Raw genomic sequence first — 18,169 nt, 5'->3', positions numbered from 1 at the left:
AATTATTGACATTTTTCCCCCCCCATGTCCCTTTAGGGCAGGGGTGTCCAAAGTGCGGACACCCCGCCACACATTCTGGAAATACTATTGCAAAAATAAAAAAGAACATTAAAAAAAGTGGAATGAGGTGAAATATAACGAGAAAAAGTTGCAATGTTGACACAAAAGCTGCCATGCAGGCTGTTTTTTTTTTCTTTTGTCTTTTTTTCTTTTTCTTTTTTTGCCATTGCTCAAAAAAAAAAAAGACAAAAAAATCCATGTTACAATGAAGTATTTTCAAAAGCTCCAATTAGTTCAAATATTTCACTTTAAAATGTTTTATGTGGTAATTATTGCATATATTGTGTAGTTGCCTTATAAAAAACATTGTTTTCTTTGACAAAAGAGCATAAAACAAACAAAATAATAGTTCAAACGTAAAATGGACAGATATATCTGAAGTTGATCTCGTAACTTAAGACATACTTGCCAACCCTCCCGTCTTTAGCGGGAGAATCCCGGTATTCAGCGCCTCTCCCGACAACCTCCCGGTATTCAGCCGGAGCAGCCACGCCCCCTCCAGCTTAATGCGGACCTGAGACTGAGTGGGGACAGCCTGTTCTCACGTCCGCTTTCCCACAATATAAACAGCTTGCCTGCCCAATGACGTCATAACATCTAGGGCTTTTATAGAGTGCACAACTGCGCACACAACAAGGAGACAAAGCAGAAGAACGAGGAAATTACAGACATGGCGGCCGAAATGATAGACTCATCATGAAGGAGAAGTTAAACAGGACAATACTGCCATCTAATGGATAGCCACCGGAACACTGAAATTCAAGTATATATTTTTTTTCTATGTAAATAAAAAAAAAAAAATATATATATATAGCTAGAATTCACTGAAAGTCAAGTATTTCATATATATATATATATATATATATATATATATATATATATATATATATATATATATATATATATATATATATATATATATAGCTAGAATTCACTGAAAGTCAAGTATTTCATATATATATATATATATATATATATATATACATATATATATATATATATATATATATATATATATATATATATATATATATATATATATATATATATATGAAATATATATGAAATACTCGAGTTGGTGAATTCTAGCTGTAAATAACCACTTTACTTACTTTCAGAATTTTACTGCGAATTGTTTTCTTAATTTTATAAAATAGTTGTTTCTTTTTACTTGCGAATCGTTTTTAATTGAGAAAAAATGTATTTTTTGGTGTTTTTTTTTACTTGCAAATCGTTTTCTTAATTGAAGAAATGTTTATTTATTTTTTTACTTGCGCATCAATTTTAATTGAACACAATTATTATTTTTATTTTTTCACTTGCGAATTGTTCTCTTAATTTAATAAAATAGTTGTTTCTTTTTACTTGCGAATCGTTTTCTTAATTGAAGAAAATTCTTTGCATACTTGCAAATGTTTTTTTTACTTTCAGGAAAAAAAATGTATGCTTGCGAATCATTTTCTTGACGGAAGAAAATTGTTATTATACTTGTACGTTGTTTTTTTAAAAATTGATTTTCTTCCTTGTGAATCTTTTTTTAATTGCATACAATTATTGTCATGCTTGTGGATTTTTTTAAATTTAATTGCAGAAAAAAAAATTATACTTGCGATCCGTTTTTTTTTTTTAATTGACATTTTTAATTTTTTTGTAACATTTTTGTGTGTTTGTGGAATTAGGGCAGTGATTTCCCTCCACGCACACGCACACACCCCCTCCGTGTTGTATCATGCGGTGATGTTCGCTGTTGCAATGTTACAGTGGTCGCCGAGGCTGCCTCGCTCCCATTGGCCGAGCCGCGTACCACGTGGTGGGGGCAGTCACGCGCTTTCCAGGAAGTGTGGAAGGAAGAAGGAAAAACAAAACAAAGCCCTGCGAGCAGTGACAGCGTGAGGACTAAAACCCTGGAAGCTGCGGTACCAAAAAAAAACAAGACTTTTTTTTTTGTTTCTTTTTTTAAAAGAGCTTTTCTTGCACGCTGAGAGACGCCGACGGCGCCCGCCTGGAGGTGAGTGCTCGCTCTGGGACAACTTTGGTCCACGGCGTGTTAATGAAAGTGGGTTAGCTGGCGAGGTAGCGCGGCTCGGACGAGGAAGAGGCTTGACGGAGGCCATTCCGAGCCGAGCCGAGCTCCTCTATTTCCGCATTAAAAAACCTCCACCGTGGAGACAACAACACAACAGCGTGTTGCGTGTCCGTTGTTGTTGTTTTTTTTGTGGCGTGTTATCTTTACTTACGCGCTCCAAATAAGCACATTTTTGTTCTTTTTTTTTTTAAATAGTGCTTAATCATCATTGCTGCCATTAGCACTTTCGCGCCGTCTTTAATTCCCGCGTTCAAAATAGCGCTTATGTAAGAAGCGACTTGGCCACTTTAAACTATCCACAATGAGCGTTCCCACGGCACATAAACACCCGTGTAGTCACCACGTGTGCGTGAAAGTGGGTTGCTGTCGTTTAAAAGTGAAGTAAAAACGTTGACTTTTTTTTTTCTTCCTCTCCCAGCAGGTACACGCCCCCCCCAACACACACACTGCTAGAACATTCCTTCGGGTATTTCCCCCCTCGTTGTTGTTGTTAAATAAATAAAAGAAGCACAAAAACATCATGAAAGACATGTTTTAAAGTTTTACTTTCGTTTTACGTCAAACGACTAGCTAGCGAGGCTAGCCATGAGCTAGTTGAAAGTGTGTCATCGTTGGTGCAAACATCTAACAGCTAGCGCGGAGGTGGCTGCGGGCGCACGTTAAGTGGATGTTTGGTGGATCGTGGACGTTGTTTTTGAGTCGCTAAAACGCTTTTCAATGTTTGTATTTAGGCCACCGCCGTGGAGGCCTCCAACTTGTTTATCTTCAACCTCAACCGAGCTTGAACACGGGCTCTTTATTTTGTAGCAGCGAGTAGCCTTGACGGCAGCGGCGGCCAATCGAACAGGCTTGGAGGCGGGCCCCGCAGCGCCTGTCAGCCAATGGGGAAGCAGGATTACGTGGGTGTTGGCGCCGTTAAGTTAGGTTGAGGCTCTGTTTTGCTTGTCTGACCCACTATATTTCCCTTTTTTAATATGACACTAACTCAGTGGTTCTTAACCTTGTTTGAGGTACTGAACCCCAGCAGTTTCATATGCGCATTCACCCAACCCTTCTTTAGTGCAAAATAAAATGTTTTTTTTTTCAAATTCAAGACAAAGTTATATGTTTTTGGTAACACTTTAGTATGGGGAACATATTCTAAGTAATAAAGACTTAATTTAGAGTTATTTGGTTAGGTTTTGAGGGTAGGGTTAGAGCAGGGGTGTCAAACTCAAATACAGAGTGGGCCAAAATGTAAAACTGAACAAAGCCGCGGGCCAAGGTTGAACAAATTAACCTTTTAATAGGGACCCAAACACGTTTTGCATTGAATATTGAACAAGCAAGGCTTATATAACTTTATAGTGACATGCAAAATCGAGTTTCAAATAATAATAATAATAATTAAAAAATATCAGTGGCATATCAAATACAATTTAAATAAAAATGTAGTGCCTCTTTTCTATTTGCAGCCTTCAGCCCTGTACAGGTTACACTGAGGGTGTTGGCATAAACAACTTTAACACTGTTAGAAATATACGCCACACTGTGAATCCACACCAAACAAGAATGACAAACACATTTCGGGAGAACATCCGCACAGTAACACAACATAAACACAACAGAACAAATACCCAGAACCCTTTGCAGCACTAACTCTTCCGGGACGCTACAAAATACACCCCCGCTACCTCCAAACGCCCCCCCCCCCCCCCCCCCCCCCCCCCCCCCAACTCACACACCTTGGAGCGGTGAATGCGGCGGCACCGCGGCTGTATATAATAGGCGGGCCAGCTCTAGTGTTAATTTGATATCGCCTCAAGGGCCAAGTGAAATTACACGGCGGGCCAAGTTTGACACCCATGGGTTACAGCAGGGGTGTCAAACTCAAATACAGAGTGGGCCAAAATTTAAAACTGAACAAAGCCACGGGCCAAGGTTGAACAAATTAACCTTTTAATGGGGACCCAAACAAGTTTTGCATTGAATATTGAACAAGCAAGGCTCAAATAACTTTATAGTGACATGCAAAATCGAGTTTCAAATAATAATAATAATAATAAAAAAATATCAGTGGCATATCAAATACAATTTAAATAAAAATGTAATGCCTCTTTTCTATTTGCAGCCTTCTGAGGTAAATATCAACATTAACTTTTTCCACAGGCTAATACATTTGAAAATAAAATAACAATGAATAAACCAACCATTCAGGACTTTAAACTGCTCAGTTTGCAACACACTGATCTAATCTGATGTGCCCAAGCCAGATAACTGGCATCTTTTCTTGGATGCTAGATCATTAATGTCGGGGCTCAGGTTTTGAGCTGAGGCAAACTTCATTATCGAACGAAGGTGTTCATCAGCCATTATATCTCGTAGTCCACCCGGACCACAGTCTTGGGGGCGTGCCTTAAAGGCACTGCCTTTAACGTCCTCTACAAGCTGTCTTCACGTCCGCTTCTCATCCATTCTAACAACGTGCCGGCCCAGTCACAAGATATGTGCGGCTTCTGTACGCACACACACGTGAATGCAACACATACTTGATCAACAGCGATACAGGTTACACTGAGGGTGGGGGCATAAACAACTTTAACACGGGGCGGCGTGGCGAAGTTGGTAGAGTGGCTGTGCCAGCAATCGGAGGGTTGCTGGTTACTGGGGTTCAATCCCCACCTTCTACCATCCTAGTCACGTCCGTTGTGTCCTTGGCCAAGACACTTCACCCTTTTTCCTGATGGCTGCTGGTTAGCGCCTTGCATGGCAGCTCCCGCCATCAGTGTGTGAATGTGTGTGTGAATGTGGAAATACTGTCAAAGCGCTTTGAGTACCTTGAAGGTAGAAAAGCGCTATACAAGTATAACCCATTTATCATTTATTATTATAACACTGTTAGAAATATACGCCACACTGTGAATCCACACCAAACAAGAATGACAAACACATTTCGGGAGAACATCCGCACCGTAACACAACAGAACAAATACCCAGAACCCTTTGCAGCACTAACTCTTCCGGGACGCTACAAAAACGGTGAATGCGGCGTTACCGTGGCTGTATATAATAGGCGGGCCAGCTCTAGTGTTGATTTGATATCGCCTCAAGGGCCAAGTGAAATTACACGGCGGGCCAGAGTTTCACACCCATGGGTTAGAGGGTTAGGGTTATAATAAGGCCATGCCGAATAAGGCATTAATAAGTACTTAATAATGACTAGTTAAGAGCCAATATGTTACTAATTTGCATGTTAATAAGCAACTAATTAATGGTGAATATGTTCCCCATACTAAAGTGTTACCATGTTTTTTTTCTGGTGCCCAAAATGAACCGTGCATGAACATCACCTTGTTCAAACAACAAAACCAACACAGTGCATAAACTCTGCATAAACTCTCAGCTGTTGCCGTATCCATAATACGCCGATAGGGAGAAGTTTGTATTTACACGATGAGTCGGGTGTGTTTTGACCTCCACCGAACCCCTGAGGCCGACTCACCGAACCCAGGTTAAGAACCACTGCACTAACTCAAGGCAATCACTGTTCTTTAGGAAATGATGATACATAGGGATTGTTGTAGGATGCAAAAGTTTGTGCTTTAAGCCTACAACAACAACAAGGAAATAATCATATTCGATACTAATTACAAAACCCAAAGCCAGTGAAGTTGGCGCGTTGTGTAAGTCGTAAATAAAAACAGAATACACTCATTTGCAAATCCTTTACAAATGATATTGAATTGAATAGACTGCAAAAACAAGATATTTAATGTTCCAACTGAGAAACATAATTTTGTTGTTGTTGCAAATAATCATTAACTTAGACTTTAATGGCAGCAACAAAGTTGGCAAAGGGGCATTTTTACCACTGTGTTACATGGCCTTTCCTTTTAACAACACTCAGTAAACATTTGGGAACTGAGGAGAGCAATGTTTCAAGCTTCTCAGGTGGAATTCTTTCCCATTCTTGCTTGATGTACACTACCGTTCAAAAGTTTGGGGTCACATTGAAATGTCCTTATTTTTGAAGGAAAAGCACTGTACTTTTCAATGAAGATAACTTTAAACTAGTCTTAACTTTAAAGAAATACCCTCTATACATTGCTAATGTGGTAAATGACTATTCTAGCTGCAAATGTCTGCTTTTTGGTGCAATATCTACATAGGTGTATAGAGGCCCATTTCCAGCAACTATCACTCCAGTGTTCTAATGGTACAATGTGTTTGCTCATTGGCTCAGAAGGCTAATTGATGATTAGAAAACCCTTGTGCAATCATGTTCACACATCTGAAAACACTTTAGCTCGTTACAGAAGCTACAAAACTGACCTTCCTTTGAGCAGATTGAGTTTCTGGAGCATCACATTTGTGGGGTCAATTAAACGCTCGAAATGGCCAGAAAAAGAGGACTTTCATCTGAAACTCGACAGTCTATTCTTGTTCTTAGAAATGAAGGCTATTCCACAAAATTGTTTGGGTGACCCCAAACTTTTGAACGGTAGTGTACAGCTTAAGTTGTTCAACAGTCCGGGGGTCTCCGTTGTGGTATTTTAGGCTTCATAATACACCACACATTTTCAATGAGAGACAGGTCTGGACTACAGGCAGGCCAGCCTAGAACACTCTTTTACTACGAAGCCACGCTGTTGTAACACGTGGCTTGGCATTGTCTTGCTGAAATGAGCAGGGGCGTCCGTGATAACGTTGCTTGGATGGCAACATATGTTGCTCCAAAAGCTGTATGTACCTTTCAGCATTAATGGTGCCTTCACAGATGTGTAAGTTACCCATGTCTTGGGCACTAATACACCCCCATACCATCACACATGCTGGCTTTTACACTTTGCGCCTAGAACAATCTGGATGGTTCTTTTCCTCTTTAGTCCGGAAGACATGGCGTCCACAGTTTCCAAAAACTATTTGAAATTTGGACTCGTCAGACCACAGAACACTTTTCCACTTTGCATCTGTCCATCTTAGATGAGCTCGGGCCCAGCGAAGCCGGCAGCGTTTCTGGGTGTTGTTGATAAATGGCTTTCACTTTGCATAGTAGAGTTTTAACTTGCACTTACAGATGTAGCGACAAACTGTAGTTACTGACAGTGGTTTTCTGAAGTGTTCCCGAGCCCATCTGGTGATATCCTTTACACACTGATGTCGCTTTTGATGCAGTACCGCCCGAGGGATAAAAGGTCCATAATATCATCACTTATGAGCAGTGAATTCTCCCGATTCTCTGAACCTTTTGATGATATTACGGAGCGTAGATGGTGAAATCCCTAAATTCCTTGCAATAGCTGGTTGAGAAATGTTCTTAAACTGTTCGACAATTTGCTCACGCATTTGTTCACAAAGCGGTGGCCCTCGCCCCATCCTTGTTTGTGAATGACTGAGCACTTCATGGAAGCCGCTTTTATACCCAATCATGGCGCCCACCTGTTCCCAATTAGCCTGTTCACCTGTGGGAATGTTCCAAATAAGTGTTTGATGAGCATTCCCCAACGTACTCAGTCTTTTTTGCCACTTGTGCCAGCTTTTTTGAAACATGTCGCAGGCATCAAATTCCAAATGAGCTAATATTTGCAAAAAAATAACAAAGTTTTCCAGTTGGAACGTTAAGTATCTTGTCTTTGCAGTCTATTCAATTGAATATAAGTTGAAAGGGTATACATGTATATATATACATGTATATATATACATGTATATATATACATGTATATATATATATATATATATATATATATATATATATACATGTATATATACATGTGTATATATACATGTATATATATATTTGCAAATCATTGTATTCTGTTTTATTTACCATTTACCCAACGTGCCAACTTCACTGGTTTTGGGTAACACTGGTGACGGTATCACCAACCAATAATAACGAGTAAATAAGCACCCAAATAATAAGAATAATAATTGTTAAAAGCCCATTGGACATTCTTTAACTCCGCTTTCAAGCTGTTCCATAGTCTAACCCCACATGTTGAAGCTTCTTCGTGTTATGCGTACTGTACATTCCCATTTTTCCTTTCAGGCAGTGCAGGCTTTTTAGCTCTAAATGTCATTTGTGCAGTTTGTAGTTCCAGTGTAAATATTGAAAAAAGAGGTGCTTGCGATTCTAAACACTGTGGCTTTGTTTCATAGTTTCAGTGTCTGGGGATGCGAGTGTGCGTCGCTGTGCTTTCACACCTTTTTCACGCTTTTGTTTTCATTTGTCCTGATTTTGTCCACTTGACAAAGCAAAACGAGCTCGATGTTTCCAGCCGATGTTTATGCATTTCGTCGGTACGTTTATTTTCCACGGTGGCCGGCAAGGAACACTTGCGGCAACGTCCAAACACAGAAGTTATCCGGAACCAAAAACGCCGTAAAACAAACGCTCCAAAATTAAAAGTTCTGCAATCACAGGGAGAAAAAAACAAACACATGTAAAATGCACACACACACACGCACAAAAATCTTCCACAACCACAACATCAATCTGCCAATTGACGTCAGACTGGATGGACGTCCCTCTTTAAAGGCAGCGTTGAACAAAGACATAAATAAAATGTACATTTTCATTCTGCCTCTCTCATGTCTTTAAAGACGGACGCTCATGTCAGCCTCACCTTGTAGTCTTGACTCCTTGTAGCATGCAGCGTTTTTCTTTCGCACACTGGTTTTTGTTTTAAAAATGTGTGATATCATGTGCGATACACGCGGTCCTGCAGCTTTGTTTACGTGTTCAAAAGCTGGACTGACAGTTCACATCTAAATGTCCTCCAATAAGCACACAAGGTCAGTCTTTTCTGCTATTTTAGTCGAGTCGTTTGCAAAAGGTAAACATGCTAGACTGTAGACTGCTAGGAGCTAGCAGCTACACGACAGCTAAGCACACAATGGCATACAAGCTAGACATATGTCTAAAACAGCACAATATAATAAAGAATCAAATAATTATAGTTGCATATTATTTACACATACAAAGTCTACAAGGAGGAAGTATATTACAAAGTATCCAGCAACAAACGTGTCCGCACCATTCACCTATACATTTTTCATTTCTAAATTTATAGTACGTCGCAGTACAGTTTCCTATCTTCAACATTCACATGTTTCCTACAATCACAGTAGTTCTACATTCAAACCAGTTCACATTTAAACCGTTTCCACCTTTCCTTACGCATTTAAACGAGCATTCTTCGGCATTCGTGTAGCTAGCAGCTACACGACAGCTAAGCACACAATAGCATACAAGCTAGACATATGTATAAAACAGCACAATATAAACACGTATCAAATAATTATAGTTGCACATTTACACATACAAAGTTTACAAGGAGGAAGCATTTTACATAGTATCCAGCAACAAACGTGTCCGCACCATTCACCTATACATTTTTCATTTCTAAATGTATAGTACGTTGCAGTACAGTTTCCTATCTTCAACATTCACGTTTCCAACAATCCCAGTAGTTCTACATTCAAACCAGTTCACATTTAAACCGTTTCCACCTTTCCTTACACGTTCCACTCGCATTTAAACGAGCATTCTTCGGCATTCGTGTAGCTAGCAGCTACACGACAGCTAAGCACACAATAGCGTACAAGCTAGACATATGTCTAAAACAGCACAATATAAACACATATCAAATAATTAGAGTTGCGTATTATTTACACATACAAAGTCTACAAGGAGGAAGTATATTACAAAGTATCCCGCAACAAACGTGTCCGCACCATTCACCTATACATTTTTCATTTCTAAATTTATAGTACGTCGCAGTACAGTTTGCTATCTTCAACATTCACATGTTTCCTACAATCACAGTAGTTCTACATTCAAACCAGTTCACATTTAAACCGTTTCCACCTTTCCTTACACGTTCCACTCGCATTTAAACGAGCATTCTTCGGCATTCGTGTAGCTAGGAGCTACACGACAGCTAAGCACACAATAGCATACAAGCTAGACATATGTCTAAAACAGCACAATATAACCAAGTATCAAATAATTATAGTTGCACATTTACACATACAAAGTTTACAAGGAGGAAGCATATTACAAAGTATCCAGCAACAAACGTGTCCGCACCATTCACCTATACATTTTTCATTTCTAAATTTATAGTACGTCGCAGTACAGTTTCCTATCTTCAAAATTCAAATTGTTCCCACAATCACAGTATTTCCACATTCAAACCAGTTCACATTTAAACCGTTTCCACCTTTCCTTACACGTTCCACTCGCATTTAAACGAGCATTCTTCTGCATTCGTGTAGCTAGCAGCTACACGACAGCTAAGCACACAATATCATACAAGCTAGACATATGTCTAAAACAGCGCAATATAAACAAGTATCAAATAATTATAGTTGCACATTTACACAGACAAAGTATACAAGGAGGAAGTATATTACAAAGTATCCCGCAACAAACGTGTCCGCACCATTCACCTATACATTTTTCATTTCTAAATTTATAGTATGTCGCAGTACAGTTTGCTATCTTCAACATTCACGTTTCCAACAATCCCAGTAGTTGTAACTTCAAACCAGTTCACATTTAAACCGTTTTCACCTTTCCTTACACGTTCCACTCGCATTTAAACGAGCATTCTTCGGCATTCGTGTAGCTAGCAGCTACACGACAGCTAAGCACACAATAGCACACAAGCTAGACATATGTCTAAAACAGCACAATATAAACAAGTATCAAATAATTATAGTTGCACATTTACACATACAAAGTCTACAAGGAGGAAGTATATTACAAAGTATCCAGCAACAAACGTGTCCGCACCGTTCACCTATACATTTTTCATTTCTAAATTTATAGTACGTTGCCGTACAGTTTCCTATCTTCAACATTCACATGTTTCCTACAATCACAGTAGTTCTACATTCAAACCAGTTCACATTTAAACCGTTTCCACCTTTCCTTACACGTTCCACTCGCATTTAAACGAGCATTCTTCCACATTCAAACAATTCCTACTGTACATTCAAGCATGTTATTACTAGAGATGTCCGATTATGGCTTTTTTGGCGATATTCCGATATTGTCCAACTCTTAATTAGCGATTCCGATATCAACCGATACCGATATGTACCATAGTGAAATTTTAAAAAATTATTATGCCTAATTTTGTTGTGATGCCCCGCTGGATGCATTAAACAATGTAACAAGGTTTTCCAAAATAAATCAACACAAGTTATGGAAAAAAGTGCCAACATGGCACTGCCATATTTATTATTGAAGTCACAAAGTGCATTATTTTTTGGAACATGCCTCAAAACAGCAGTTTGGAATTTGGGACATGCTCTAACTGAGAGAGCATGAGGAGGTTGAGGTGGGGGGGGGGGGGGAGTAGGGGGTAGCGAGGGTGTATATTGTAGCGTCCAGGAAGAGTTAGTGCTGCAAGGGGTTCTGGGTATTTGTTCTGTTGTGTTTATGTTGTGTTACGGTGCGGATGTTCTCCCGAAATGTGTTTGTCGTTCTTGTTTGGTGTGGGTTCACAGTGTGGCGCATATTTGTAACAGTGTTAAAGTTGTTTATACGGTCACCTTCAGTGTGACCTGTATGGCTGTTGACCAAGTATGCCTTGCATTCACTTGTGTGTGTGAAAAGCCGTAGATATCATGTGATTGGGCCGGCACGCAAAGGCAGTGCCTTTAAGGTTTATTGGCGCTCTGTACTTCTCCCTACGGCCGTGTGCACAGCGGCGTCTTAAAAAGTCATGCAATTTACTTTTTGAAACCGATACAGATAATTTCCGATAATACATTTTAAAGCATTTATCGGCCGATATTATCGTCAGTCCGATATTATCGGACATCTCTAATTATTACAATACTCTACATTTCTTCTGCATTTCAGTTCAGCTCCAGCAGTGGGCAGTCACACACAATTCCTGCCGGAATTGTATTTTCTCGTTGAAACAGTCAAGAATCGATTCTGAATCGAATCGTTATCCCCAAGAATCGAATCAAATCGTGTGGGTTAGGGCGAACATTTTTTCTTCTTTCTAGGGGGCGGGGTGTAGCAGAAAATAATTAATTGGCTTAACTTAATGAATTATTGTGACCACCAGGTGCCGCCAACAAACAATTACCACTCCACTTCAACTTAAAGACCACATTAGTCCACTCCATCCATTTTCTATCGCTTGTCCCTTTCATTCCAGGCGGTTAATAATGAATAAGTTAGTGTTTTATATAGCTACTATTGTTTTCTGTTTCTAACATCCCACACTCCGAAGCTAGAGATGTCCGATAATATCGGACTGCCGATATTATCGGCCGATAAATGCTTTAAAATGTAATATCGGAAATTATCGGTATCGGTTTCAAAAAGTAAAATGTATGACTTTTTAAAAGGGTGCTAGGGAGACGTACAGAACGCCAATAAACCTTAAAGGCACTGCCTTTGCGTGCCGGTCCAATCACGTAATATCTACACACACAAGTGAATGCAATGCATACTTGGTCAACAGCCATACAGGTCACACTGAGGGCGCCCGTATAAACAACTTTACCACTGTTACAAATATGCGCCACACTGTGAACCCACACCAAACAAGAACGACAAACACATTTCGGAAGAACATCCGCACCGTAACACAACATAAACACAACAGAACAAATGCCCAGAACCCCTTGCAGCACTAACTCTTCCGAGACGCTACAATATTGAGGTGAAGGCTAATTCGCTTTTAGTGTGACGTTAGCTCATTTTTCCGTGTGTGTGTGTGTGTGTGTGTGTGTGTGTGTGTGTGTGTGTGTGTGTGTGTGTGTGTGTGTGTGTGTGTGTTACGGACAGCAAAGCCCTGTCTGTCTGTTATTTCACTTTACCTTTTTCTGTGTTGATTGAGCTGTGTTGAAGCAGCAAAAAAGGACATTATGTTAAATGAAGAGTTTCTGTCTCTGATAGTTGATATAATAATGTAATTGCATCATTAAGCCTACATGAACTCCATGGTGTTCAGGGATGAATAGTCTCTCCTATTGCTATTGTACCATTTTTTTCAGCTATAGTTACATGAATCATTAGTAATGCAGCAGCCTAGTTTTGAATGGCAGGGTCCCTGCTATCACATGTTGATAAAAATACAACATTTACATAATAAAAATCAACTACAGGCTTCCCAAATGCTGTAATAAATTAAGCATGATAAGTTGACTTGAAACTGTTTAAATGTTGCACTTTTTATATGTAGAAGAAAAGTTTTGTCATTTTATTTAATCTGAGCAACAACTTGAGGCAGTTTAATGTTGATTAACGTGGGCAGAATTATTATAGTGTTCCTAATGTTAAAAGGATAAAGCCATTGTTTACAAATTTGGTAAATAAATAACCAAAAAATGTATGTTTTGTTGTTTTCTTACTGTACCGAAAATGAACCGAACCGCGACCTCTAAACCGAGGTACGTACCGAACCGAAATTTTTGTGTACCGTTACACCCCTAATAATGTGTTAATTCCACGACTGTATATATCGGTATCGGTTGATATCGGAATCGGTAATTAAGAGTTGGACAATATCGGAATATCGGCAAAAAAGCCATTATCGGACATCTTTTTCCAAAACAATATAAGTATGTATAATAATTTTGTAATCGGATCGATATCGGCCAATACTGGCGTCTCCAGTATCGGTATTGTAATGGAAGGGAAACAGTTGTATTGGGACACCACTAGTCAGTGTGTTTGTGGTTTTGGGTCACTTTTAGGTCAATTTCTGCTTTCTGCTGAGTCACGTCGAGTGTGCAGAAAAAAAAAGAAAAAAAAAGGAGCCAAATGAAAAGTGGTGTGTTGTGCAAATATTGTCGTATATTTATCAGTATTGATGCCAGCTGAAGATAACAATGCCTGAGTCGTGCACCCTGCCGTCAATTACCTCATTAATCATGACATGTCTGCTTCCTCTCACGAGACTAGCAGTGAGCTCACGTCTGCACGCTTTTATATTTCACATATTTTGCGTTTCTAATACGTCCGTGTACACAGCGGCGTCTTAAAAAGTCATAAATTGTACTTTTTGAAACCGATACCGATAATTTACGATATTACATTTTAAAGCATTTATCGGCCGATATTATCGGCAGTCCGATATTATCGGACACCTCTAATTATTACAATAGTCTACATTTCTTCTGCATTTCAGTTCAGCTCCAGCAGTGGGCAGTCACACACAACTCCTACCGGAATTGTATTTTCTCGTTAAAAAAGTCAAGAATCGATTCTGAATCGAATCGCTATCCCCAAGAATCGAATCAAATCGTGTGGGTTAGGGCGAACATTTTTTCTTCTTTCTAGGGGACGGGGTGTAGGCAAGGCAAGGCAAGGCAAGGCAACTTTATTTGTATAGCGCTTTTCATACACAAGGCAGACTCAAAGTGCTTCACAGACAACAAAGTGAAATGAAAGAAAATAAAAGCAAAATTAAAATGCAGACAATAAAAATAAAAACAGTGCAGACGTTAAAAGTTAAAAGATTAAAAGATTTAGCTGAAAGCTAAGGTGAACATAAAAGTCTTCAGTCTAGTTTTAAAAGTAGTGAGAGTTGGGGAGAGTCTGACATCTTCAGGAAAATAATTAATTGGCTTAACTTAATGAATTATTGTGACCACCAGGTGCCGCCAACAAACAATTACCACTCCACTTCAACTTAAAGACCGCATTAGTCCACTCCATCCATTTTCTATCGCTTGTCCCTTTCATTCCAGGCGGTTAACAATGAATAAGTTAGTGTTTTTTATAGCTACTATTGTTTTCTGTTTCTAACATCCCACACTCCGAAGCTAGAGATGTCCGATAATATCGGACTGCCGATATTATCGGCCGATAAATGCTTTAAAATGTAATATCGGAAATTATCGGTATCAGTTTCAAAAAGTAAAATTTATTACTTTTTAAAAGGGTGCTAGGGAGACGTACAGAGCGCCAATAAACCTTAAAGGCACTGCCTTTGCGTGCCGGTCCAATCACGTAATATCTACACACACAAGTGAATGCAACGCATACTTGGTCAACAGCCATACAGGTCACACTGAGGGCGACCGTGTAAACAACTTTACCACTGTTACAAATATGCGCCACACTGTGAACCCACACCAAACAAGAACGACAAACACATTTCGGGAGAACATCCGCACCGTAACACAACATAAACACAACAGAACAAATACCCAGAACCCCTTGCAGCACTGACTCTTCCGAGACGCTACAATATTGAGGTGAAGGCTAATTCGCTTTTAGTGTGACGTTAGCTCATTTTGCCGTGTGTGTGTGTGTGTGTGTGTGTGTTACGGACAGCAAAGCGCTGTCTGTCTGTTATTTCACTTGACCTTTTTCTGTGTTGATTGAGCTGTGTTGAAGCAGCAAAAAAGGACATTATGTTAAATGAAGAGTTTCTGTCTCTGATAGTTGATATAATAATGTAATTGCATCATTAAGCCTACATGAACTCCATGGTGTTCAGGGATGAATAGTCTCTCCTATTGCTATTGTACCATTTTTTTCAGCTATAGTTACATGAGTCATTAGTAATGCAGCAGCCTAGTTTTGAATGGCAGGGTCCCTGCTATCACATGTTGATAAAAATACAACATTTACATAATAAAAATCAACTACAGGCTTCCCAAATGCTGTAATAAATTAAGCATGATAAGTTGACTTGAAACAGTTTAAATGTTGCACTTTTTATATGTAGAAGAAAAGTTTTGTCATTTTATTTAATCTGAGCAACAACTTGAGGCAGTTTAATGTTGATTAACGTGGGCAGAATTATTATAGTGTTCCCAATGTTAAAAGGATAAAGCCATTATTTACAAATTTGGTAAATAAATAACCAAAAAATGTATGTTTTGTTGTTTTCTTACTGTACCGAAAATGAACCGAACCGCGACCTCTAAACCGAGGTACGTACCGAACCGAAATTTTTGTGTACCGTTACACCCCTAATAATGTGTTAATTCCACGACTGTATATATCGTATCGGTTGGTATCGGAATCGGTAATTAAGAGTTGGACAATATCGGAATATCGGCAAAAAAGCCATTATCGGACATCTTTTTCCAAAACAATATAAGTATGTATAATAATTTTGTAATCGGATCGATATCGGCCAATACTGGCGTCTCCAGTATCGGTATTGTAATGGAAGGGAAACAGTTGTATTGGGACACCACTAGTCAGTGTGTTTGTGGTTTTGGGTCACTTTTAGGTCAATTTCTGCTTTCTGCTGAGTCACATTGAGTGTGCAGAAAAAAAGAAAAAAAAAAGGAGCCAAATGAAAAGTGGTGTGTTGTGCAAATATTGTCGTATATTTATCAGTATTGATGCCAGCTGAAGATAACAATGCCTGAGTCGTGCACCCTGCCGTCAATTACCTCATTAATCATGACATGTCTGCTTCCTCTCACGAGACTAGCAGTGAGCTCACGTCTGCACACTTTCATATTTCACATATTTTGCGTTTCCGTCGATGAATGGCTGAGCGCGACTGAAGAAAGTCGCCATCTCCCGCTCGTTATCCGCGTAGGGAACAGGATCAGTCGGCAGAACATTCCAAACATGGCTCGGCTGATTGCCCTACTTGGACGCCATCCAGCGGTTGGAGGCGGGTCTGTTGTTGTTGTGTGAGCTGCTTGCATGATAGTTTGCTTTGGAATCACACACACACACACACACACACACACACACACACACACACACACACACACACACACACACACACACACACACACACACACACACAGACTGCATGTGTTGTTACGCTATTATTTACTTGACCTACCTTTTTTATGATTATAAACACACATCTAGTCCTGAAGGCTTGACCAAAATGAGCCACATTGAAGCACACTTGTTTTAACCTTTAAGCGTGGACACAGCTAGCAACAATGTATCCCCATGGGCATCATTTGCCTCCGTCTAATAAATACTGGAAGTGTTTCAAAGCACAGTTGAACCTTGGGAAGACGGTGGAAATGACCCTTTAAAGAGGCCGTATCCTGCTTTATATGTATTTATATATGTATATGTACTTAGACATACCATTTTGTATGTACACAGTGTTTCCCACACATTCATTTATTTGTGGCGGCCCGCCACGAAAGAATTACGTCCGCCACAAATGAAAAAAAATAAAAAAAAATTTTTTTTGTCCTGTCCAGCTTCTCAGGTAAATCATATAGTTGATGTAGATGCCCATATAGGCTGTTCACATTTACTTTACAAAAGAGAAGTGTAGGATACTTCTCTTGTTGCCTTATTTGTATTTGACCACGAGTGTTTTCTGTTTATTTGTTACTGACTGTGGCAGGACACCTCTGCCTCTGTTTCACTTTATGTTGCTGGTAAATAATATGGTTGTAGTAGTAGGCTAAAGTTAAATTATTTAGTATGCACTAATTAAAGGGGCAGAGCTTTAAGAGACATTTTAGCTTTTATATTTTATAAGATATATTTTTTGTAAGAACCACAATTAATCAATATATTTCAGTGAATAACTTATTGTTCAAATCTGTATATAAATATGTACATAAAGTGTTGTAATTATATTGTAAAATGGATGGATGGATGGACTTTTAAAACAAAACTGTTATTATTAATTAGTTAGTATACATTTTTTGAGCCTTTTTAGAGAAAATCATGTCATTGTAGTAAATTATGCAAATTACTCGATGATGTCATGTGACCACGCCCATAGTCACGCCCCCCACCGCCACAGGTATCTTGGCAGTTTATGGGAAACACTGGTACATGTATACATAGACATATGCATGTCGATGTATATACAGTATATGTATGTGTATGTGGATATACACATACAGTATATGTGTGTATGTATATATATGTACAGTATAAGTCTATATGTGTATGTTTACATACAGTATATGTACAAAACCCAAAACCAGTGAAGTTGGCACGTTGTGTAAATAAAGACAGAATACAATGATTTGCAAATCCTTTTCAACTTATATTCAATTGAATAGACTGCAAAGACAAGATACTTAATGTTCCAACTGAGGAACAAATTG

The 18,169-nt window shown here is 39.1% G+C and overlaps 1 protein-coding gene across 1 annotated transcript in view; it reads left to right on the top strand.

Annotated features, from left to right (window-relative positions):
• The first annotated feature begins 1,875 nt into the window (after positions 1-1,875).
• Positions 1,876-18,169, top strand: part of LOC133649892 (CREB3 regulatory factor-like) — a 36,654-nt gene continuing 20,360 nt past the window's right edge. The window contains exon 1 of the mRNA XM_062046580.1: positions 1,876-2,068. The gene's annotated coding sequence lies outside the window, so the exon portion shown is untranslated. The remainder of the gene's footprint in view (positions 2,069-18,169) is intronic.

Source organism: Entelurus aequoreus, linkage group LG05 (genome assembly GCF_033978785.1).
Source record: "Entelurus aequoreus isolate RoL-2023_Sb linkage group LG05, RoL_Eaeq_v1.1, whole genome shotgun sequence".
NCBI classification, from domain to species: Eukaryota; Metazoa; Chordata; class Actinopteri; order Syngnathiformes; family Syngnathidae; genus Entelurus; species Entelurus aequoreus.
Note: the sequence above shows the minus strand (reverse complement) of the source record. Positions and strands in the feature narration are given on the sequence as shown.